Source organism: Lepisma saccharinum, chromosome 11 (assembly GCF_977018435.1).
Source record: "Lepisma saccharinum chromosome 11, izLepSacc3.1, whole genome shotgun sequence".
NCBI classification, from domain to species: Eukaryota; Metazoa; Arthropoda; class Insecta; order Zygentoma; family Lepismatidae; genus Lepisma; species Lepisma saccharinum.
In genome coordinates, this window is record NC_139239.1 from 16,171,404 (window position 1) to 16,196,710 (window position 25,307).

Sequence of the window (25,307 nt, forward strand, 5' to 3'; positions counted from 1 at the left end):
TCACGGATGCTTTTACTTCCCCTAGAAACACACAGAATGTACTAACTAACTAACTCTCTAGTCTTCTTAAACCCGAAGGTTCATGGCTGCAGCAACAAAGGCCTTCCATTTGTCCCTATCCTCAGCAAGATCTATATACTCTTTTCCATCCCTACCAATTTCCTTTAGGTCCATCTCAACGTTATCCCTCAATCTTCGTCTTTGCCTTCCTACAGGTCTCTTACCATCAGGTTTCCCAACAAGAATCCTGTAAACTCTTCTTTCCTATCCCATTCGTGCTACATGGCCTGTCCATCTAAGTCTTCTTGATTTAATCATTCTAATAATATCTGGCCATGAATACAAATTATGTACTTCTAAATTATGTAACCTTCTCCACTCACCTGTTTCCTCGTCCCTTTTAGGTCCAAATATTTTCCTAAGGATCTTATTTTCAAAGAATGTACAAGAAAACAAAATGAAAATTACGATGGAAAATTTGTCTATAATTACATTTACCACAAAAAATTAAACTGCAGCAGAAACCATTTTCCGTGCATAAAGAGAAGTGGCTTCTGAACTAGAACTGTCGTTACTTGAAATTGAGATAACGTAATTTTTCTTGGCTCCTTGGTCACACTTATACACCAGTGTGTCCCGCACTGTGGCAGTGCGATCTAAGGCGCCACGGGGCCACACAGATTCGAGTCTCCTGGTGGAAGCTTAACAACTTTTCTCCTGAGATATCGACCTGTCCATGGACCGATTGCCACTAACCACCATGAGGAAATTGGGGAACTACGAATGAGTAACACCTGAACATTGAAACCTGCAGCAATAACTAGGGGTCCGTCGTGCTGACCACACGTCACCCCATAACTGGTTGGGTGATCTCCCACCTCTGCAGGCGGGAGTAAGGCAGCCAGTCGGTAGGTAGAACTTGGCCCACACGCGTTTTTGCGCCACAGGTTATCAATACATCGGTATGCACATAGCAGATATAGCTCTGCATTTGATTAAGTGTTAAGTGCTGCTAATATCCTCATGCAATACACCAGTCTGCACATAGCAGATTCAGCACTGCCCTTCGATTAATTGTTAAGCGCTGCTAATATCCTCATGCAATACACCAGTCTGCACGTTGCAGAATTCAGCAATACCTTCTGGCAAGGGGATGGAAGCGCTGTCAAGTTTGTCAATACACAAAGAAATGTAAAATATTTATCACTCAAATAATTTGTATCTTCTACGTTTAATGCTGGCTTATTTTACCGTACAAAGAACTTTCCTTGGACGAAAAAGCCGGAGTTCCAAATCCATAGAACCACAGAATGTAGTCTGTCCAAGCAATACTGTCCAAACTTCTTGAATACTTTGTTGTCTTAAAGCTTCAAAGGATCCCTGTTTCCAAATTACTAATTCTGGATCTTCCTGGAAACTTTTAGATGAAGAATTCCGCTTCGAGGTAACGTCGTAACCTTTTATACAACGCTCCCGTCGTCAACAGGCATTACGCTCGCCAACCACATGGTACCATAGCAACTTTATTGCCTACCCTGTAATCGGTTGGCTTCGATCTCAAAATGTTCCTCCTTTCAAGCTTCTCCATAACCCTTTTATCTCACGTCCCCTTGCTGGCCTCTCTCTCTGTGTCTCTCTATCTTTCTCTTTCTCTCTCTCTCACTCGTTTTCTTGCCGGAACTCTCCATCCTCATCCTCCTAGCACTTGAGTGCTTCCCTCTTGTTCCCAAAACAAACCACCTTAACTCGCCAAAGCAGGCTTCAGAACTCCTTATCCGGGCTACTTGGTTGGGAAATTCAGCCTTTGCTCTGCGTGTGAGAGAATTTCCATTTAAGAAGATCGAACATCCCTTTTGTCTGATATAACAGGGGAAAGAAGAGCGGATGGACCAAAATGCTTTGGCCTTTACAAACTTTCTCTGCAGTCTGCGTGGTTTGGGGGTGTCCCGCTTTCAATGACTGTCCTCTAAACAGACCTCCGTGATCTAGGGGTTAGAGCAGCGCGCAACTCTTGAGCAGTCCTACACTAAACTCTGTGTCGGGAATCTCTGGAGCAAGACCGAGCATAACTGTAGAGAAGGGGAGAAAGTGAATGGGCGGAGCTTCACAGACTACTGGAAGAGAGTAAGGTTCCTTACAGCGTTCCGAGAAGAATACTCATATAATTTGTAGTTCATGTGACAATTTTTACCCATATTAATTTTATCATTTAAGTCGGATTCAGCACCCTCGAAAATATAGGAAACGGCAACTCACATTACAATGTCAGCCCTTGAAAAATGCATATCCTACATTTTGGTAAATGGTCACGATTTTGAATCCTTCGGGAGATTTTTGTGTAATATTTGTCTTAAATGCTTTCTATGGGTGTGGTCATGTTATGGTATGAATTACAGAACAATGAACAAATAAAAATTGGTGCACTTTAGAAAAGTTGGTAATTTTGACCAACATTTTTGGTAACCCTAAAAAAATATTCACGAGTTATAAGAAGTAGCCCTAGTGAAGATTCATTTGTTTGTTGTCTATGTAAACAAATATTTGTTTACCAGAAACTAGCATTTTGTTTATTCCAAACAAACTTTTTTTCTCTGTATACACACATTTTCATGTATATAATTTGAAATATTACGCGTATTTCACTTTATTTTCCCCCGGGATTTTAAAAAAATACTTAAACATATAACTATTGATAGTAAGTGTTTTGTATTAATAGGAATTTGTGGTAACTTTGAATTTAATCTTCTTTATTAATTTAGTCCAATAGTTATGGGTAAAAACATATCGAGGAATAATGTTTTATTTGTATACTAGCTGATTGCCCGGGTTGCCCGGGTATTTATTTATCACAATTTTCTATTAGACAGGAAAATAATGAATTCTAACTATAGTGTAAAATGAACTTGTAGTTGAACGACATTGGGAGTGTCACTATTCATCTTAGCTACCCTGAAAACTATGGATTCCACACTAATATCGGTCGTTTTCTATTATTTTAACATGTCACCCCTTTCCCACCCCAACCATCTAGGGGTGCCAGGGTGTCTTGAATTTGAACGGCATTAGGAGTGTCACTATTCATCTTAGCGACCCCGAAAACTATGGATTCCACACTAATATCGGTCGATTTCGATTATTTTTACATGTAACTCCCTTCTCACCCCACCCCTAGGGGTATCAAGGGTGTCTAGGAGGTGAACGGCATTGGGAGTGTCACTATTCATCTTCGCGACCCCGAAAACTATGGATTCCACACTAATATCGGTCGTTTTTTATGTGTGCCAGAGGGTATATTATCCCCACATTGTTTCTTTCCATATTGCAAGTGATACCAAGTTTGGTTGAAATCGTTCCAGGCGTTCGAGGGTTATGCCGGAACAAACACACACACATACATCAATTTTTAAACAGACATCTGTTCTAACTTGCAATAGTTAGGTTCCTTAAGGAAAACTACAAATGGTCAATGATGAAAAAGTCGACAAAGATATTTGATGACGATTCTTGGGAATCTTCCAAGAAATTACCACAAAAATACCATAGCATTACTAGAAATATTTAACCAAACTGTACATGTTGTCATTACTTCTTGAATGCATGCAGAAGTAACATAGCAGGTTAATTAAGAATAGTTTTCAAGTACTGATTTTGCTGCTCGCACGTATGCTCAACTTGCGTCTGCATCATGTGCGCAATCACGTTAGACCCATCTGTCGGGGCGAGTTGGACTAAAGAGGTCGTTTCACGTGAGGAATCGTCTATATTGCTGCTGCACTTGTGTGCTTACAAAAAACATGACGCGATGCGATGCCTCGTAAGGAAATGGGATAGTTTCCACAAGCTGTCCCTTTTCGACGCAAAAAGGTTTCATCTGTAGAGACCAGCGGCGACGAGTACACGTAATTTGGGGAAATGGCGTCTGGGAGACTCGGATTCGATTCCCGGAGTGGGTGATTTTAGGTGGATATATTCCCTACAATGTCCCTGCATATAAAGGTGGAGGAACGCCATCCGGAGAGGTGTGCAGATCACATCACATTCACAAAATGGCAACGATTGTACGAGGGCTATTTCTTTTTTCAACCTCCGATAGGGCATGCAATCTAAACCACAGTGAATAGCAAAATAGGTATATTGACAGAAGTTACGTACACGTATAATCTACTTTTCAACGTAATCATCAAGATGATTCAGACATTTATCGTACCGATGCACCAGCTTTCCAATGCCTCTGCAAAAAGAAGTGCCGCCTCTCTGTTGAGCCAGGTCTGCAAGGTGTCCCGAAGCTCCTCATTGGTGTAGAAGGACCGAGGACCTTTCATTATAATGCGATGTTACCACTACGGCATCGGGGAGGACAGAGAAATAGTCAACTTTCGGGATATATATTATCGTAACACTGTTAAGCCTTGATTCCATGTTAATAAAACATTAAAATACTGACCAAGGCAGTATTTATAGTATTAAAAAAATATATAAACTAAAAATGCAACGTTTCCACCCTCTAACAGTGTCATACTGAGAATCTATGGTGAATATTCGTCTGAAGAATACCCTGTTAGAGGGTGGAAACGTTACAATTTTAGTGTATATATTTTTTTATACTATAAATTATGCCTTGGTCAGTATTTTCATGTTTTATATATTGTCGGTGAGAAATGTCCGATTCATTTCGTAGTTTTTATTATTTTAATGTTCTGTTACTTAATTATTATTATTATTGTTATTAATGATACGAATAATGGGTATAAAAATACAGAATTTCATATTAACAGTTGAATCTAGCAAGAAAATTTAAGTAGCACGCTGTCCACGATCAAAATTTAGAACCTTTTTTTAGAGCTCCTGCAACACTTTCAATGTGTGACATTAAAAAACTATCTGGAGTCAGTTATTCAAACTTTTATCAAAATATTTTCCTCTTGCATTGCATTTTCCCAAGAATAGTGTCTTGTGCCTTCTTCTCTCTATTGCCTTGCATTCAATATCCCTCCTTTTCCCCAAGGATTTTCCCTCGCATTACTCACCTTTCTCCTTAGCTCCCGGTTCACTTTCCCCAACCTTCGACAAGTCTTCCGACTAGAACTGCCACAGAGGCTTTTATGACAGCGAGTGGCAGGGAGGAAATTGAACCGTGTCGTTCCCAATGCAACGCAATGCTGGGAAAATCTCAATGAAGAGAAGATGAGGTTGGACTCCAAGGAAACGAACTGATCAGGAATTGTCGTTGGATGTCAAACATGCAGCATCCACAGAGAATCATCCGAAAAGTGCAAGAGGCTCATTGTGACAGTTCTGAAATGTCCTAGCGATAAGGAAGAATCGAAATTTCTGGGTCAATATTGAGCCTGAAAGCCGTCATGTTTCTTTAGAATACAAATCTGTACTGGTTAGCAGTACGCGCTACGACGCCTTGTGAGTGTCCATTCATCAATTTCATCATGTCACCACTCATCTCCATCTTCGCAAATTAGCCAAAAGTGGCACAAAAGGCGAAGTAAAATAAATCAAATAAAACAAATACAAATCTGTACATTAACCTGGACCTTTCGCGTAGCCAAATGGTTAGCGCTCTAGCCTTTGGTACTGGCGGTCCTGGGTTCGATTCCCGGTCTGGTCCTTCTAAATTTATGTATTGATCCAGCATTGTGAGAGGAAGCTATTTGAGAAGGAAGTAACGGGCTCCAGTCTCTAAAGCTACAAAACAGCGGCGATGGAACTCGATGCGCTGACCACGCGTCCCAGCTAACTGTGGAGCAGGGCGGCGCATATCGGCAGAGGAGGAGGGGGGGAAATCGAGTGCGCAAAGCCAGAGCGAAGCAGGGAAAGCGGGTCGCCTAGTCGTCCATTACGCAATTCCGTTCCTTTCTCTGTTCATTGGTGGAGCACTCCTTGCGCAGACTTGTTCTCGTTCGCCTGCTCCAACCGAAAAATCCGCCAACAGAACTTCTGTCGTCTGCTTCTATTGAAATCAAATGGTGTAACGCTTACTACAGGGGAACGTACGGAACCGAAGCACAGAATTTCCGGCTAGAAGTCTGCAGATTTTCTTGAGGGTTATGGACCACCAGACGCCGGAAGCGAAACTGTTCTGTTCTGTTGCCCCGCTTCCGGCGTCTCAGGGCGCGTCAAGCTTAAAGCTAACAATTCCTAACCTACAATTTTACTTAGTTCTAATAATACATAAAGGGTGGGCATAAAGTCGCTTTCCCCAAATATTTGATTTCTTCATTTATTGGGGAAAGCGACTTTGTGGCCACCCTGTATATGGTTAGTAGAGGCGTATATTCGGGGCTATCTAGGCTATCAGGGAATCAGGGAATAAAATATAGAAAAAATATCTATCAGAAAATGTGCATAAAATTGTTCATTTCAATAAGAAGATGAACCTGATTTCTTAGAAGTTGCAAACATTGCCCGCTTTCTTTGAATTCGCGAGACGGCTGGCCCAGCTGGCGGGAAACTCCACGGGGGTGACCGGTAAGCTTGACAGGTCTCCGATCAATGTTGCAAACCAATTTTTCCCACCATGTAATTTCCCCAGGATCGGGGAATTGTGGAGTCAAACTGATACAGGAGAGAGAACAGGGTTGCATATGGCGGGGAAAAAAACTCTGAACTTCCTCAACAGTCTGGGTCAATGTTGCAAACCAATTTTTCCCAGCATGTAATTTTCCCAGGAATGGGGAATTTTGAAGCCAAATTATCGCGGGCAAGGGGAAAGTGTCATGTGGCAGGGACAAGAACATCATTGAACGCTTGCAGAGGAGTTGAAAAAGAGGTGTCGTTGACCTTCAAACAACTAGAGATACAGTGGGGAGTAGAAAATTGTTGGCTGAGCGGGAATGGTTTATGAGTGCATCTAAAAATTACCTAAATGACAAGGACCAGTTCTAGTCTAGATCGCGTCGAGTGGTCTTGGTGCGTGGAATTTATTTAGAGGCAGCGTGTGAATACAGTAGCGAGTGGATTGTATTTTTGTGAATGATATGTGCTGTGTTGTGTAGTGAACTGAAATGAGGGACATAATTAACAAGCTGTCTATTCGGCTTACGAATGACGATAAGCTCCAAATCGTTGTGGATTTTTATTGTATGTCCACTTTATGAACAGATAAACTAATGGGGATCGGACCTACAGTTAAAGTGGTATGTAAACCACCATGCATCGAACCCGGGACCCCTTAGTTTCAAGGCAACGGCGTTATTACTGCGCCAACAAGGAGTACCCGAACTTAAAAATGTGAAAATCGGTAGGTTGAAATTTTATTTTTATTCTCGTATATAGGCCTACATAATATTTCACAATATGGGCCTCTCATTTGTGCAAATAAGAATGAAATTCTTGAAATCCTTTCCTTTAGACAGTGTATATTTCCATGTTTTATTTATGAGGAATACATTTTTAATCACAGAGTCACATCACTTCAACCCACCACCCAAAATGAGTTAAAAAAACAAAAAAACACCAGTAAATGTTTGTCCATTCGAACACTATGATATGGTGCGATAGCCGAGGTTCTTAACCAGTATACGTCACTGATGGTTAGGTTCCGAGAGCAAGGTTTAGAGCTCTCAGCAATTATTGGCAAATCTGTAACGGGAATGTTGGATACTTTAAAATTGAGTTTTGGACAAAGTAATTTATTGTAATAATTTAGTACGTATAAACCTACGTTAGTAAAAATTTTGACATTTCATATATTTTAGACAAGGTGAATAATTTCTTATGAAAAGCTTTATTACTCCAGACTTTTCATTCATTGAAGAAGTTAGTATATTCCAAGAATTCAGTGAAAATAATAATGTTACTACTATACCCTGTCCCAGCTAACTGTAGAGCAGGACCGCGCATATCGGCAGAGGAGGAAAACCGAGTGGTGAAAGTGCAGCGTTGCCAACCGTACGGTCCTGACCGTACAAGTACGGACGTACGGTCCAGACTATACTCCGTACGCTAAATGCACGGCTTGTCAAAATTTGCTCTTGCAGTTTTATCCCTAATATTTCCCTAAGAAATTCTTAAACCAATCGTACGGACCTGCAGATAAAAATACGGGTCGTTTGCCATGTGCGTTTGGTATTATCCTATTCAAAAGTTTGCAACGCTTACAGAGAGAACGGTTAACTCCCGTCGCCCATTACACAATCCCGTTTATCTCACTGTTCATTGGTGGAGCCGTCTCGCGTCATTACTTGTGCAGAGACTTGTTCTCGTTCAAATGGTCTACAGATAGCTGATATAGATAATACAGCTGATTATTATTATTATTCGTAAATTTTGTGAACACAAGTTTAATTTTACTTTCATAAGGATAATTCTTTTTAATGGAAAACAGAAATATTTTGCACCTTTGTATTTTCTGGTTGAGGCAACACTCCTTGGAGGATTATTTAAGTAATGGGTGGAAGAACAGTGTGTCTTGGCAGATTATTTTTGCTAATACATAAGGTGGAGTCTCGGCCACCGCTAAGAAATTCCCCCTCCAGGATTTACATTTTCAGTTCCGCTTTGCTCTCATGCTCTCAGACGTCTTACATTGACTTATTTTCCAAAAAAAAAGTCCAATATTCGGAGTCTAACGACATATGACAACATAGCGAATGCACTACCCTGAAGACAGAGAGAGAGAGAGAGAACTTGTCTCTAAAACGTTGGTGTAATATAATAAACGGACTGCAGTGATTAAGTCCAAACAATTCATCATGATTATTACAGTGATGTCAAAGTAGATTGTTTTGGACTGCACTATTGTATAGATTTAATTTAATTCACGGATCGTTTCGCTATTGTACAAGCAACTTTTCCTTCAGATTCTAGATACTGTAATCTAAAATTCTAATTGTAATACAGTACTTGTGGTGGTTTTATGCTTATGCACTTCAGTTTTCCTTCAGATTCTAGATACTGTAATCTAAAATTCTAACTGTAATACAGTACTTGTGGTGATTTTATGCATATGCACTTCTGTTTTCCTTCAGATTCTTGATACTGTAATCTCAAATTCTAACTGTAATACAGTATTGTGGTGGTTTTATGCTTATGCACTTCAGTTTTCCTTCAGATTCTAGATACTGTAATCTAAAATTCTAACTGTAATACAGTACTTGTGGTAGTTTTAATGCTTATGCACTTCAGTTATTTTTCGGATTCAAGATACTGGAATCTAAAATTTTAACTGTTATACAGTACTTGTTGTGTTTTTATCCATATGCACTTCAGTTATTTTTCGGATTCTAGATACTGTAATCTAAAATTGTAACTGTAATACAGTACTTGTTGTGGTTTATTGCATATGCACTTCAGTTTTCCTTCAGATTCTAGATACTGTAATCTAAAATTCTAACTGTAATACAATATTTGTGGTGGTTTTATGCATATGCACTTCAGTTTTCTTTCAGATTCTAGATACTGTAATCTAAAATTCTAACTGTAATACAGTACTTGTGGTGGTTTTATCCATATGCACTTCAGTTATCCTTCGGAATCTAGATACTCTAATCTAAAATTCTAACTGTAATACAGTACTTGTTGTGGTTTTATGCTTATGCACTTCAGTTTTCCTTCCGATTCTAGATACTGTAACCTAAAATTCTAACTGTAATACAGTACTTGTGGTGGTTTTATGCATATGCACTTCAGTTTTCCTTCAGATTCTAGATACCGTAATCTAAAATTCTAACTGTAATACAGTACTTGTGGTGGTTTTATGCTTATGCACTTCAGTTTTCCTTCAGATTCTACGCACTGTAATCTAAAATTCTAACTGTAATACAGGATTTGTGTTGGTTTTATGCATATGCACTTCAGTTCTCCTTCAGATTCTAGATACCGTAATCTAAAATTCTAACTGTAATACAGTACTTGTGGTGGTTTTATGCTTATGCACTCCAGTTTTCCTTCAGATTCTAGATACTGTAATCTAAAATTCTAACTGTAATACAGTACTTGTGGTGGTTTTATGCATATGCACTTCAGTTTTCCTTCAGATTCTAGATACTGTAATCTAAAATTCTAACTGTAATACAGTACTTGTGGTGGTTTCATGCTGATGCACTTCAGTTTTCCTTCAGATTCTAGATATTGTAATCTAAAATTCTAACTGTAATACAGTATTTGTGGTGGTTTTCTGCATATGCACTTCAGTTTTCTTTCAGATTCTAGATACTGTAATCTAAAATTCTAACTGTAATACAGTATTTGTGGTGGTTTTATGCATATGCACTTCTGTTTTCTTTCAGACTCTAGATAGTGTAATCTAAAATTCTAACTGTAATACAGTACTTGTGGTGGTTCCATGCTTATGCACTTCAGTTTTCCTTCAGATACTAGATACTGTAATCTAAAATTCAAACTGTAATACAGTAGTTGTGGTAGTTTTATGCATATGCACTTCAGTTTTCCTTCAGATTCTAGATACTGTAAACTAAAATTCTAACTGTAATACAGTACTTGTGGTGGTTTTATGCTTATCCACTTCAGTTTTCCTTCAGATTCTAGATACTGTAATCTAAAATTCTAAGTGTAATACAGTACTTGTGGTGGTTTCATGCTGATGCACTTCAGTTTTCCTTCAGATTCTAGATATTGTAATCTAAAATTCTAACTGTAATACAGTACTTGTGGTGGTTTCATGCATATGCACTTCAGTTTTCTTTCAGATTCTAGATACTGTAATCTAAAATTCTAACTGTAATACAGTACTTGTGGTGGTTTTATGCATATGCACTTCAGTTTTCCTTCAGATTCTAGATACTGTAACCTAAAATTCTAACTGTAATACAGTACTTGTGGTGGTTTTATGCTTATGCACTCCAGTTTTCCTCCAGATTCTAGATACTGTAATCTAAAATTCTAACTGTAATACAGAACTTGTGGTGGTTTTATGCTTATCCACTTCAGTTTTCCTTCAGATTCTAGATACTGTAATCTAAAATTCTAACTGTAATACAGTACTTGTGGTGGTTTCATGCATATGCACTTCAGTTCTCCTTCAGATTCTAGATATTGTAATCTAAAATTCTAACTGTAATACAGTACTTGTGGTGGTTTTATGCATATGCAATTCAGTTTTCCTTCAGATTCTAGATACTGTAATCTAAAATTCTAACTGTAATACAGTACTTGTGGTGGTTTTATGCATATGCACTTCAGTTTTCCTTCAGATTCTAGATACTGTAATCTAAAATTCTAACTGTAATACAGTACTTGTTGTGGTTTCATGCTTATGCACTTCAGTTTTCCTTCAGATACTAGATGCTGTAATCTAAAATTCTAACTGTAATACAGTAGTTGTGGTAGTATTATGCATATGCACTTCAGTTTTCCTTCAGATTCTAGATACTGTAAACTAAAATTCTAACTGTAATACAGTATTTGTGGTGGTTTTATGCACATGCACTTCAGTTTTCTTTCAGATTCTAGATACTGTAATCTAAAATTCTAACTGTAATACAGTACTTGTGGTGGTTTTATGCATATGCACTTCAGTTTTCCTTCAGATTCTAGATATTGTAATCTAAAATTCTAACTGTAATACAGTCCTTGTGGTGGTTTTATGCTTATGCACTTCAATTTTCCTTCAGATTCTAGATACTGTAATCTAAAATTCTAACTGTAATACAGTCCTTGTGGTGGTTTTATGCATATGCACTTCAGTTTTCCTTCAGATTATAGATACTGTAATCTAAAATTCCAACTGTAATACAGTACTTGTGGTGGTTTTATGCTTATGCACTTCAGTTTTCCTTCAGATTCTAGATACTGTAATCTAAAATTCTAAGTGTAATACAGTACTTGTGGTGGTTTCATGCTGATGCACTTCAGTTTTCCTTCAGATTCTAGATATTGTAATCTAAAATTCTAACTGTAATACAGTACTTGTGGTGGTTTCATGCATATGCACTTCAGTTTTCTTTCAGATTCTAGATACTGTAATCTAAAATTCTAACTGTAATACAGTACTTGTGGTGGTTTTATGCATATGCACTTCAGTTTTCCTTCAGATTCTAGATACTGTAACCTAAAATTCTAACTGTAATACAGTACTTGTGGTGGTTTTATGCTTATGCACTCCAGTTTTCCTCCAGATTCTAGATACTGTAATCTAAAATTCTAACTGTAATACAGAACTTGTGGTGGTTTTATGCTTATCCACTTCAGTTTTCCTTCAGATTCTAGATACTGTAATCTAAAATTCTAACTGTAATACAGTACTTGTGGTGGTTTCATGCATATGCACTTCAGTTCTCCTTCAGATTCTAGATATTGTAATCTAAAATTCTAACTGTAATACAGTACTTGTGGTGGTTTTATGCATATGCAATTCAGTTTTCCTTCAGATTCTAGATACTGTAATCTAAAATTCTAACTGTAATACAGTACTTGTGGTGGTTTTATGCATATGCACTTCAGTTTTCCTTCAGATTCTAGATACTGTAATCTAAAATTCTAACTGTAATACAGTACTTGTTGTGGTTTCATGCTTATGCACTTCAGTTTTCCTTCAGATACTAGATGCTGTAATCTAAAATTCTAACTGTAATACAGTAGTTGTGGTAGTATTATGCATATGCACTTCAGTTTTCCTTCAGATTCTAGATACTGTAAACTAAAATTCTAACTGTAATACAGTATTTGTGGTGGTTTTATGCACATGCACTTCAGTTTTCTTTCAGATTCTAGATACTGTAATCTAAAATTCTAACTGTAATACAGTACTTGTGGTGGTTTTATGCATATGCACTTCAGTTTTCCTTCAGATTCTAGATATTGTAATCTAAAATTCTAACTGTAATACAGTCCTTGTGGTGGTTTTATGCTTATGCACTTCAATTTTCCTTCAGATTCTAGATACTGTAATCTAAAATTCTAACTGTAATACAGTCCTTGTGGTGGTTTTATGCATATGCACTTCAGTTTTCCTTCAGATTATAGATACTGTAATCTAAAATTCCAACTGTAATACAGTACTTGTGGTGGTTTTATGCTTATGCACTTCAGTTATCCTTCGGATTCTAGATACTGTAATCTAAAATTCTAACTGTAATACAGTACTTGTGGTGGTTTTATGCATATGCACTTCAGTTTTCCTTCAGATCCTAGATACCGTAATCTAAAATTCTAACTGTAATACAGTACTTGTGGTGGTTTTATGCTTATGCACTTCAGTTTTCCTTCAGATTCTAAATAATGTAATCTTAAATTCTAACTGTAATACAGTACTTGTGTTGGTTTTATGCTTATCCACTTCAGTTTTACTTCAGATTCTAGATACCGTAATCTAAAATTCTAACTGTAATTCAGTACTTGTTGTGGTTTTATGCGTATGCACAAAAGTTTTCCTTCAGATTCTAGACACTGTAATCTAAAATTCTAACTGTAATACAGTACTTGTGGTGGTTTTATGCATATGCACTTCAGTTTTCCTTCAGATTCTAGATACCGAAATCTAAAATTCTAACTGTAATACAGTACTTGTAGTGGTTTCATGCTGATGCACTTCAGTTTTCCTTCAGATTCTACGCACTGTAATCTAAAATTCTAACTGTAATACAGTACTTGTGGTGGTTTTATGCATATGCACTTCAGTTTTCTTTCAGATTCTAGATACCGTAATCTAAAATTCTAACTGTAATACAGTACTTGTGGTGGTTTTATGCATATGGACATCAGTTTTCCTTCAGATTCTAGATACTGTAATCTAAAATTCTAACTGTAATACAGTACTTGTGGTGGTTTTATGCTTATGCACTCCAGTTCTCCTCCAGATTCTAGATACTGTAATCTAAAATTCTAACTGTAATACAGTACTTGTGGTGGTTTTATGCTTATCCACTTCAGTTTTCCTTCAGATTCTAGATACTGTAATCTAAAATTCTAACTGTAATACAGTACTTGTGGTGGTTTCATGCTGATGCACTTCAGTTTTCCTTCAGATTCTAGATATTGTAATCTAAAATTCTAACTGTAATACAGTACTTGTGGTGGTTTTATGCATAAGACTTGAGTTTTCTTTCACATTCTAAATACTGTAATCTAAAATTCTAACTGTAATACAGTACTTGTGGTGGTTTTAAGCATATGCACTTCAGTTTTCCTTCAGATTCTAGATACTGTAATCTAAAATTCTAACTGTAATACAGTACTTTTTGTGGTTTCATGCTTATGCACTTCAGTTTTCCTTCAGATACTAGATACTGTAATCTAAAATTCTAACTGTAATACAGTAGTAGTGGTAGTTTTATGCATATGCACTTCAGTTTTCCTTCAGATTCTAGATACTGTAAACTAAAATTCTAACTGTAATACAGTATTTGTGGTGGTTTTATGCACATGCACTTCAGTTTTCTTTCAGATTCTAGATACCGCAATCTAAAATTCTAACTGTAATACAGTACTTGTGGTGGTTTTATGCATATGCACTTCAGTTTTCCTTTAGATTCTAGATACTGTAATCTAAAATTCTCATTGTAATACAGTCCTTGTGGTGGTTTTATGCTTATGCACTTCAGTATTCCTTCAGATTCTAGATACTGTAATCTAAAATTCTAACTGTAATACAGTACTTGTGGTGGTTTTATCCATATGCACTTCAGTTATCCTTCGGAATCTAGATACTCTAATCTAAAATTCTAACTGTAATACAGTACTTGTTGTGGTTTTATGCTTATGCACTTCAGTTTTCCTTCCGATTCTAGATACTGTAACCTAAAATTCTAACTGTAATACAGTCCTTGTGGTGGTTTTATGCATATGCACTTCAGTTTTCCTTCAGATTCTAGATACCGTAATCTAAAATTCTAACTGTAATACAGTACTTGTGGTGGTTTTATGCTTATGCACTTCAGTTTTCCTTCAGATTCTACGCACTGTAATCTAAAATTCTAACTGTAATACAGGATTTGTGTTGGTTTTATGCATATGCACTTCAGTTCTCCTTCAGATTCTAGATACCGTAATCTAAAATTCTAACTGTAATACAGTACTTGTGGTGGTTTTATGCTTATGCACTCCAGTTTTCCTTCAGATTCTAGATACTGTAATCTAAAATTCCAACTGTAATACAGTACTTGTGGTGGTTTTATGCTTATCTACTTCAGTTTTCCTTCAGATTCTAGATACTGTAATCTAAAATTCTAACTGTAATACAGTACTTGTGGTGGTTTCATGCTGATGCACTTCAGTTTTCCTTCAGATTCTAGATATTGTAATCTAAAATTCTAACTGTAATACAGTATTTGTGGTGGTTTTATGCATATGCACTTCAGTTTTCTTTCAGATTCTAGATACTGTAATCTAAAATTCTAACTGTAATACAGTATTTGTGGTGGTTTTATGCATATGCACTTCTGTTTTCTTTCAGACTCTAGATAGTGTAATCTAAAATTCTAACTGTAATACAGTACTTGTGGTGGTTCCATGCTTATGCACTTCAGTTTTCCTTCAGATACTAGATACTGTAATCTAAAATTTAAACTGTAATACAGTAGTTGTGGTAGTTTTATGCATATGCACTTCAGTTTTCCTTCAGATTCTAGATACTGTAAACTAAAATTCTAACTGTAATACAGTACTTGTGGTGGTTTTATGCTTATCCACTTCAGTTTTCCTTCAGATTCTAGATACTGTAATCTAAAATTCTAACTGTAATACAGTACTTGTGGTGGTTTCATGCTGATGCACTTCAGTTTTCCTTCAGATTCTAGATATTGTAATCTAAAATTCTAACTGTAATACAGTACTTGTGGTGGTTTTATGCATATGCACTTCAGTTTTCTTTCAGATTCTAGATACTGTAATCTAAAATTCTAACTGTAATACAGTACTTGTGGTGGTTTTATGCATATGCACTTCAGTTTTCCTTCAGATTCTAGATACTGTAACCTAAAATTCTAACTGTAATACAGTACTTGTGGTGGTTTTATGCTTATGCACTCCAGTTTTCCTCCAGATTCTAGATACTGTAATCTAAAATTCTAACTGTAATACAGAACTTGTGGTGGTTTTATGCTTATCCACTTCAGTTTTCCTTCAGATTCTAGATACTGTAATCTAAAATTCTAACTGTAATACAGTACTTGTGGTGGTTTCATGCATATGCACTTCAGTTCTCCTTCAGATTCTAGATATTGTAATCTAAAATTCTAACTGTAATACAGTACTTGTGGTGGTTTTATGCATATGCAATTCAGTTTTCCTTCAGATTCTAGATACTGTAATCTAAAATTCTAACTGTAATACAGTACTTGTGGTGGTTTTATGCATATGCACTTCAGTTTTCCTTCAGATTCTAGATACTGTAATCTAAAATTCTAACTGTAATACAGTACTTGTTGTGGTTTCATGCTTATGCACTTCAGTTTTCCTTCAGATACTAGATGCTGTAATCTAAAATTCTAACTGTAATACAGTAGTTGTGGTAGTATTATGCATATGCACTTCAGTTTTCCTTCAGATTCTAGATACTGTAAACTAAAATTCTAACTGTAATACAGTATTTGTGGTGGTTTTGTGCACATGCACTTCAGTTTTCTTTCAGATTCTAGATACTGAAATCTAAAATTCTAACTGTAATACAGTACTTGTGGTGGTTTTATGCATATGCACTTCAGTTTTCCTTCAGATTCTAGATACTGTAATCTAAAATTCTAACTGTAATACAGTCCTTGTGGTGGTTTTATGCTTATGCACTTCAGTTTTCCTTCAGATTCTAGATACTGTAATCTAAAATTCTAACTGTAATACAGTCCTTGTGGTGGTTTTATGCATATGCACTTCAGTTTTCCTTCAGATTATAGATACTGTAATCTAAAATTCCAACTGTAATACAGTACTTGTGGTGGTTTTATGCTTATGCACTTCAGTTATCCTTCGGATTCTAGATACTGTAATCTAAAATTCTAACTGTAATACAGTACTTGTGGTGGTTTTATGCATATGCACTTCAGTTTTCCTTCAGATCCTAGATACCGTAATCTAAAATTCTAACTGTAATACAGTACTTGTGGTGGTTTTATGCTTATGCACTTCAGTTTTCCTTCAGATTCTAAATAATGTAATCTTAAATTCTAACTGTAATACAGTACTTGTGTTGGTTTTATGCTTATCCACTTCAGTTTTACTTCAGATTCTAGATACCGTAATCTAAAATTCTAACTGTAATTCAGTACTTGTGGTGGTTTTATGCATATGCACAAAAGTTTTCCTTCAGATTCTAGACACTGTAATCTAAAATTCTAACTGTAATACAGTACTTGTGGTGGTTTTATGCATATGCACTCCAGTTTTCCTTCAGATTCTAGATACCGTAATCTAAAATTCTAACTGTAATACAGTACTTGTGGTGGTTTCATGCTGATGCACTTCAGTTTTCCTTCAGATTCTAGATATTGTAATCTAAAATTCTAACTGTAATACAGTACTTGTGGTGGTTTTATGCATATGCACTTCAGTTTTCTTTCAGATTCTAGATACCGTAATCTAAAATTCTAACTGTAATACAGTACTTGTGGTGGTTTTATGCATATGCACATCAGTTTTCCTTCAGATTCTAGATACTGTAATCTAAAATTCTAACTGTAATACAGTACTTGTGGTGGTTTTATGCTTATGCACTCCAGTTCTCCTCCAGATTCTAGATACTGTAATCTAAAATTCTAACTGTAATACAGTACTTGTGGTGGTTTTATGCTTATCCACTTCAGTTTTCCTTCAGATTCTAGATACTGTAATCTAAAATTCTAACTGTAATACAGTACTTTGGTGGTTTCATGCTGATGCACTTCAGTTTTCCTTCAGATTCTAGATATTGTAATCTAAAATTCTAACTGTAATACAGTACTTGTGGTGGTTTTATGCATAAGACTTGAGTTTTCTTTCACATTCTAGATACTGTAATCTAAAATTCTAACTGTAATACAGTACTTGTGGTGGTTTTATGCATATGCACTTCAGTTTTCCTTCAGATTCTAGATACTGTAATCTAAAATTCTAACTGTAATACAGTACTTTTTGTGGTTTCATGCTTATGCACTTCAGTTTTCCTTCAGATACTATATACTGTAATCTAGAATTCTAACTGTAATACAGTAGTAGTGGTAGTTTTATGCATATGCACTTCAGTTTTCCTTCAGATTCTAGATACTGTAATCTAAAATTCTAACTGTAATACAGTACTTGTGGTGGTTTTATGCTTATCCACTTCAGTTTTCCTTCAGATTCTAGATACTGTAATCTAAAATTCTAACTGTAATACAGTACTTGTGGTGGTTTCATGCTGATGCACTTCAGTTTTCCTTCAGATTCTAGATATTGTAATCTAAAATTCTAACTGTAATACAGTACTTGTGGTGGTTTTATGCATAAGACTTGAGTTTTCTTTCACATTCTAGATACTGTAATCTAAAATTCTAACTGTAATACAGTACTTGTGGTGGTTTTATGCATATGCACTTCAGTTTTCCTTCAGATTCTAGATACTGTAATCTAAAATTCTAACTGTAATACAGTACTTTTTGTGGTTTCATGCTTATGCACTTCTGTTTTCCTTCAGATTCTTGATACTGTAATCTCAAATTCTAACTGTAATACAGTATTGTGGTGGTTTTATGCTTATGCACTTCAGTTTTCCTTCAGATTCTAGATACTGTAATCTAAAATTCTAACTGTAATACAGTACTTGTGGTAGTTTTAATGCTTATGCACTTCAGTTATTTTTCGGATTCAAGATACTGGAATCTAAAATTTTAACTGTTATACAGTACTTGTTGTGTTTTTATCCATATGCACTTCAGTTATTTTTCGGATTCTAGATACTGTAATCTAAAATTGTAACTGTAATACAGTACTTGTTGTGGTTTATTGCATATGCACTTCAGTTTTCCTTCAGATTCTAGATACTGTAATCTAAAATTCTAACTGTAATACAATATTTGTGGTGGTTTTATGCATATGCACTTCAGTTTTCTTTCAGATTCTAGATACTGTAATCTAAAATTCTAACTGTAATACAGTACTTGTGGTGGTTTTATCCATATGCACTTCAGTTATCCTTCGGAATCTAGATACTCTAATCTAAAATTCTAACTGTAATACAGTACTTGTTGTGGTTTTATGCTTATGCACTTCAGTTTTCCTTCCGATTCTAGATACTGTAACCTAAAATTCTAACTGTAATACAGTACTTGTGGTGGTTTTATGCATATGCACTTCAGTTTTCCTTCAGATTCTAGATACCGTAATCTAAAATTCTAACTGTAATACAGTACTTGTGGTGGTTTTATGCTTATGCACTTCAGTTTTCCTTCAGATTCTACGCACTGTAATCTAAAATTCTAACTGTAATACAGGATTTGTGTTGGTTTTATGCATATGCACTTCAGTTCTCCTTCAGATTCTAGATACCGTAATCTAAAATTCTAACTGTAATACAGTACTTGTGGTGGTTTTATGCTTATGCACTCCAGTTTTCCTTCAGATTCTAGATACTGTAATCTAAAATTCTAACTGTAATACAGTACTTGTGGTGGTTTTATGCATATGCACTTCAGTTTTCCTTCAGATTCTAGATACTGTAATCTAAAATTCTAACTGTAATACAGTACTTGTGGTGGTTTCATGCTGATGCACTTCAGTTTTCCTTCAGATTCTAGATATTGTAATCTAAAATTCTAACTGTAATACAGTATTTGTGGTGGTTTTCTGCATATGCACTTCAGTTTTCTTTCAGATTCTAGATACTGTAATCTAAAATTCTAACTGTAATACAGTATTTGTGGTGGTTTTATGCATATGCACTTCTGTTTTCTTTCAGACTCTAGATAGTGTAATCTAAAATTCTAACTGTAATACAGTACTTGTGGTGGTTCCATGCTTATGCACTTCAGTTTTCCTTCAGATACTAGATACTGTAATCTAAAATTCAAACTGTAATACAGTAGTTGTGGTAGTTTTATGCATATGCACTTCAGTTTTCCTTCAGATTCTAGATACTGTAAACTAAAATTCTAACTGTAATACAGTACTTGTGGTGGTTTTATGCTTATCCACTTCAGTTTTCCTTCAGATTCTAGATACTGTAATCTAAAATTCTAAGTGTAATACAGTACTTGTGGTGGTTTCATGCTGATGCACTTCAGTTTTCCTTCAGATTCTAGATATTGTAATCTAAAATTCTAACTGTAATACAGTACTTGTGGTGGTTTCATGCATATGCACTTCAGTTTTCTTTCAGATTCTAGATACTGTAATCTAAAATTCTAACTGTAATACAGTACTTGTGGTGGTTTTATGCATATGCACTTCAGTTTTCCTTCAGATTCTAGATACTGTAACCTAAAATTCTAACTGTAATACAGTACTTGTGGTGGTTTTATGCTTATGCACTCCAGTTTTCCTCCAGATTCTAGATACTGTAATCTAAAATTCTAACTGTAATACAGAACTTGTGGTGGTTTTATGCTTATCCACTTCAGTTTTCCTTCAGATTCTAGATACTGTAATCTAAAATTCTAACTGTAATACAGTACTTGTGGTGGTTTCATGCATATGCACTTCAGTTCTCCTTCAGATTCTAGATATTGTAATCTAAAATTCTAACTGTAATACAGTACTTGTGGTGGTTTTATGCATATGCAATTCAGTTTTCCTTCAGATTCTAGATACTGTAATCTAAAATTCTAACTGTAATACAGTACTTGTGGTGGTTTTATGCATATGCACTTCAGTTTTCCTTCAGATTCTAGATACTGTAATCTAAAATTCTAACTGTAATACAGTACTTGTTGTGGTTTCATGCTTATGCACTTCAGTTTTCCTTCAGATACTAGATGCTGTAATCTAAAATTCTAACTGTAATACAGTAGTTGTGGTAGTATTATGCATATGCACTTCAGTTTTCCTTCAGATTCTAGATACTGTAAACTAAAATTCTAACTGTAATACAGTATTTGTGGTGGTTTTATGCACATGCACTTCAGTTTTCTTTCAGATTCTAGATACTGTAATCTAAAATTCTAACTGTAATACAGTACTTGTGGTGGTTTTATGCATATGCACTTCAGTTTTCCTTCAGATTCTAGATATTGTAATCTAAAATTCTAACTGTAATACAGTCCTTGTGGTGGTTTTATGCTTATGCACTTCAATTTTCCTTCAGATTCTAGATACTGTAATCTAAAATTCTAACTGTAATACAGTCCTTGTGGTGGTTTTATGCATATGCACTTCAGTTTTCCTTCAGATTATAGATACTGTAATCTAAAATTCCAACTGTAATACAGTACTTGTGGTGGTTTTATGCTTATGCACTTCAGTTTTCCTTCAGATTCTAGATACTGTAATCTAAAATTCTAAGTGTAATACAGTACTTGTGGTGGTTTCATGCTGATGCACTTCAGTTTTCCTTCAGATTCTAGATATTGTAATCTAAAATTCTAACTGTAATACAGTACTTGTGGTGGTTTCATGCATATGCACTTCAGTTTTCTTTCAGATTCTAGATACTGTAATCTAAAATTCTAACTGTAATACAGTACTTGTGGTGGTTTTATGCATATGCACTTCAGTTTTCCTTCAGATTCTAGATACTGTAACCTAAAATTCTAACTGTAATACTGTACTTGTGGTGGTTTTATGCTTATGCACTCCAGTTTTCCTCCAGATTCTAGATACTGTAATCTAAAATTCTAACTGTAATACAGAACTTGTGGTGGTTTTATGCTTATCCACTTCAGTTTTCCTTCAGATTCTAGATACTGTAATCTAAAATTCTAACTGTAATACAGTACTTGTGGTGGTTTCATGCATATGCACTTCAGTTCTCCTTCAGATTCTAGATATTGTAATCTAAAATTCTAACTGTAATACAGTACTTTTGGTGGTTTTATGCATATGCAATTCAGTTTTCCTTCAGATTCTAGATACTGTAATCTAAAATTCTAACTGTAATACAGTACTTGTGGTGGTTTTATGCATATGCACTTCAGTTTTCCTTCAGATTCTAGATACTGTAATCTAAAATTCTAACTGTAATACAGTACTTGTTGTGGTTTCATGCTTATGCACTTCAGTTTTCCTTCAGATACTAGATGCTGTAATCTAAAATTCTAACTGTAATACAGTAGTTGTGGTAGTATTATGCATATGCACTTCAGTTTTCCTTCAGATTCTAGATACTGTAAACTAAAATTCTAACTGTAATACAGTATTTGTGGTGGTTTTATGCACATGCACTTCAGTTTTCTTTCAGATTCTAGATACTGTAATCTAAAATTCTAACTGTAATACAGTACTTGTGGTGGTTTTATGCATATGCACTTCAGTTTTCCTTCAGATTCTAGATATTGTAATCTAAAATTCTAACTGTAATACAGTCCTTGTGGTGGTTTTATGCTTATGCACTTCAATTTTCCTTCAGATTCTAGATACTGTAATCTAAAATTCTAACTGTAATACAGTCCTTGTGGTGGTTTTATGCATATGCACTTCAGTTTTCCTTCAGATTATAGATACTGTAATCTAAAATTCCAACTGTAATACAGTACTTGTGGTGGTTTTATGCTTATGCACTTCAGTTATCCTTCGGATTCTAGATACTGTAATCTAAAATTCTAACTGTAATACAGTACTTGTGGTGGTTTTATGCATATGCACTTCAGTTTTCCTTCAGATCCTAGATACCGTAATCTAAAATTCTAACTGTAATACAGTACTTGTGGTGGTTTTATGCTTATGCACTTCAGTTTTCCTTCAGATTCTAAATAATGTAATCTTAAATTCTAACTGTAATACAGTACTTGTGTTGGTTTTATGCTTATCCACTTCAGTTTTACTTCAGATTCTAGATACCGTAATCTAAAATTCTAACTGTAATTCAGTACTTGTTGTGGTTTTATGCGTATGCACAAAAGTTTTCCTTCAGATTCTAGACACTGTAATCTAAAATTCTAACTGTAATACAGTACTTGTGGTGGTTTTATGCATATGCACTTCAGTTTTCCTTCAGATTCTAGATACCGAAATCTAAAATTCTAACTGTAATACAGTACTTGTAGTGGTTTCATGCTGATGCACTTCAGTTTTCCTTCAGATTCTACGCACTGTAATCTAAAATTCTAACTGTAATACAGTACTTGTGGTGGTTTTATGCATATGCACTTCAGTTTTCTTTCAGATTCTAGATACCGTAATCTAAAATTCTAACTGTAATACAGTACTTGTGGTGGTTTTATGCATATGGACATCAGTTTTCCTTCAGATTCTAGATACTGTAATCTAAAATTCTAACTGTAATACAGTACTTGTGGTGGTTTTATGCTTATGCACTCCAGTTCTCCTCCAGATTCTAGATACTGTAATCTAAAATTCTAACTGTAATACAGTACTTGTGGTGGTTTTATGCTTATCCACTTCAGTTTTCCTTCAGATTCTAGATACTGTAATCTAAAATTCTAACTGTAATACAGTACTTGTGGTGGTTTCATGCTGATGCACTTCAGTTTTCCTTCAGATTCTAGATATTGTAATCTAAAATTCTAACTGTAATACAGTACTTGTGGTGGTTTTATGCATAAGACTTGAGTTTTCTTTCACATTCTAGATACTGTAATCTAAAATTCTAACTGTAATACAGTACTTGTGGTGGTTTTAAGCATATGCACTTCAGTTTTCCTTCAGATTCTAGATACTGTAATCTAAAATTCTAACTGTAATACAGTACTTTTTGTGGTTTCATGCTTATGCACTTCAGTTTTCCTTCAGATACTATATACTGTAATCTAAAATTCTAACTGTAATACAGTAGTAGTGGTAGTTTTATGCATATGCACTTCAGTTTTCCTTCAGATTCTAGATACTGTAAACTAAAATTCTAACTGTAATACAGTATTTGTGGTGGTTTTATGCACATGCACTTCAGTTTTCTTTCAGATTCTAGATACCGCAATCTAAAATTCTAACTGTAATACAGTACTTGTGGTGGTTTTATGCATATGCACTTCAGTTTTCCTTTAGATTCTAGATACTGTAATCTAAAATTCTCATTGTAATACAGTCCTTGTGGTGGTTTTATGCTTATGCACTTCAGTTTTCCTTCAGATTCTAGATACTGTAATCTAAAATTCTAACTGTAATACAGTACTTGTGGTGGTTTTATCCATATGCACTTCAGTTATCCTTCGGAATCTAGATACTCTAATCTAAAATTCTAACTGTAATACAGTACTTGTTGTGGTTTTATGCTTATGCACTTCAGTTTTCCTTCCGATTCTAGATACTGTAACCTAAAATTCTAACTGTAATACAGTCCTTGTGGTGGTTTTATGCATATGCACTTCAGTTTTCCTTCAGATTCTAGATACCGTAATCTAAAATTCTAACTGTAATACAGTACTTGTGGTGGTTTTATGCTTATGCACTTCAGTTTTCCTTCAGATTCTACGCACTGTAATCTAAAATTCTAACTGTAATACAGGATTTGTGTTGGTTTTATGCATATGCACTTCAGTTCTCCTTCAGATTCTAGATACTGTAATCTAAAATTCTAACTGTAATACAGTACTTGTGGTGGTTTTATGCTTATGCACTCCAGTTTTCCTTCAGATTCTAGATACTGTAATCTAAAATTCCAACTGTAATACAGTACTTGTGGTGGTTTTATGCTTATCTACTTCAGTTTTCCTTCAGATTCTAGATACTGTAATCTAAAATTCTAACTGTAATACAGTACTTGTGGTGGTTTCATGCTGATGCACTTCAGTTTTCCTTCAGATTCTAGATATTGTAATCTAAAATTCTAACTGTAATACAGTATTTGTGGTGGTTTTATGCATATGCACTTCAGTTTTCTTTCAGATTCTAGATACTGTAATCTAAAATTCTAACTGTAATACAGTATTTGTGGTGGTTTTATGCATATGCACTTCTGTTTTCTTTCAGACTCTAGATAGTGTAATCTAAAATTCTAACTGTAATACAGTACTTGTGGTGGTTCCATGCTTATGCACTTCAGTTTTCCTTCAGATACTAGATACTGTAATCTAAAATTTAAACTGTAATACAGTAGTTGTGGTAGTTTTATGCATATGCACTTCAGTTTTCCTTCAGATTCTAGATACTGTAAACTAAAATTCTAACTGTAATACAGTACTTGTGGTGGTTTTATGCCTATCCACTTCAGTTTTCCTTCAGATTCTAGATACTGTAATCTAAAATTCTAACTGTAATACAGTACTTGTGGTGGTTTCATGCTGATGCACTTCAGTTTTCCTTCAGATTCTAGATATTGTAATCTAAAATTCTAACTGTAA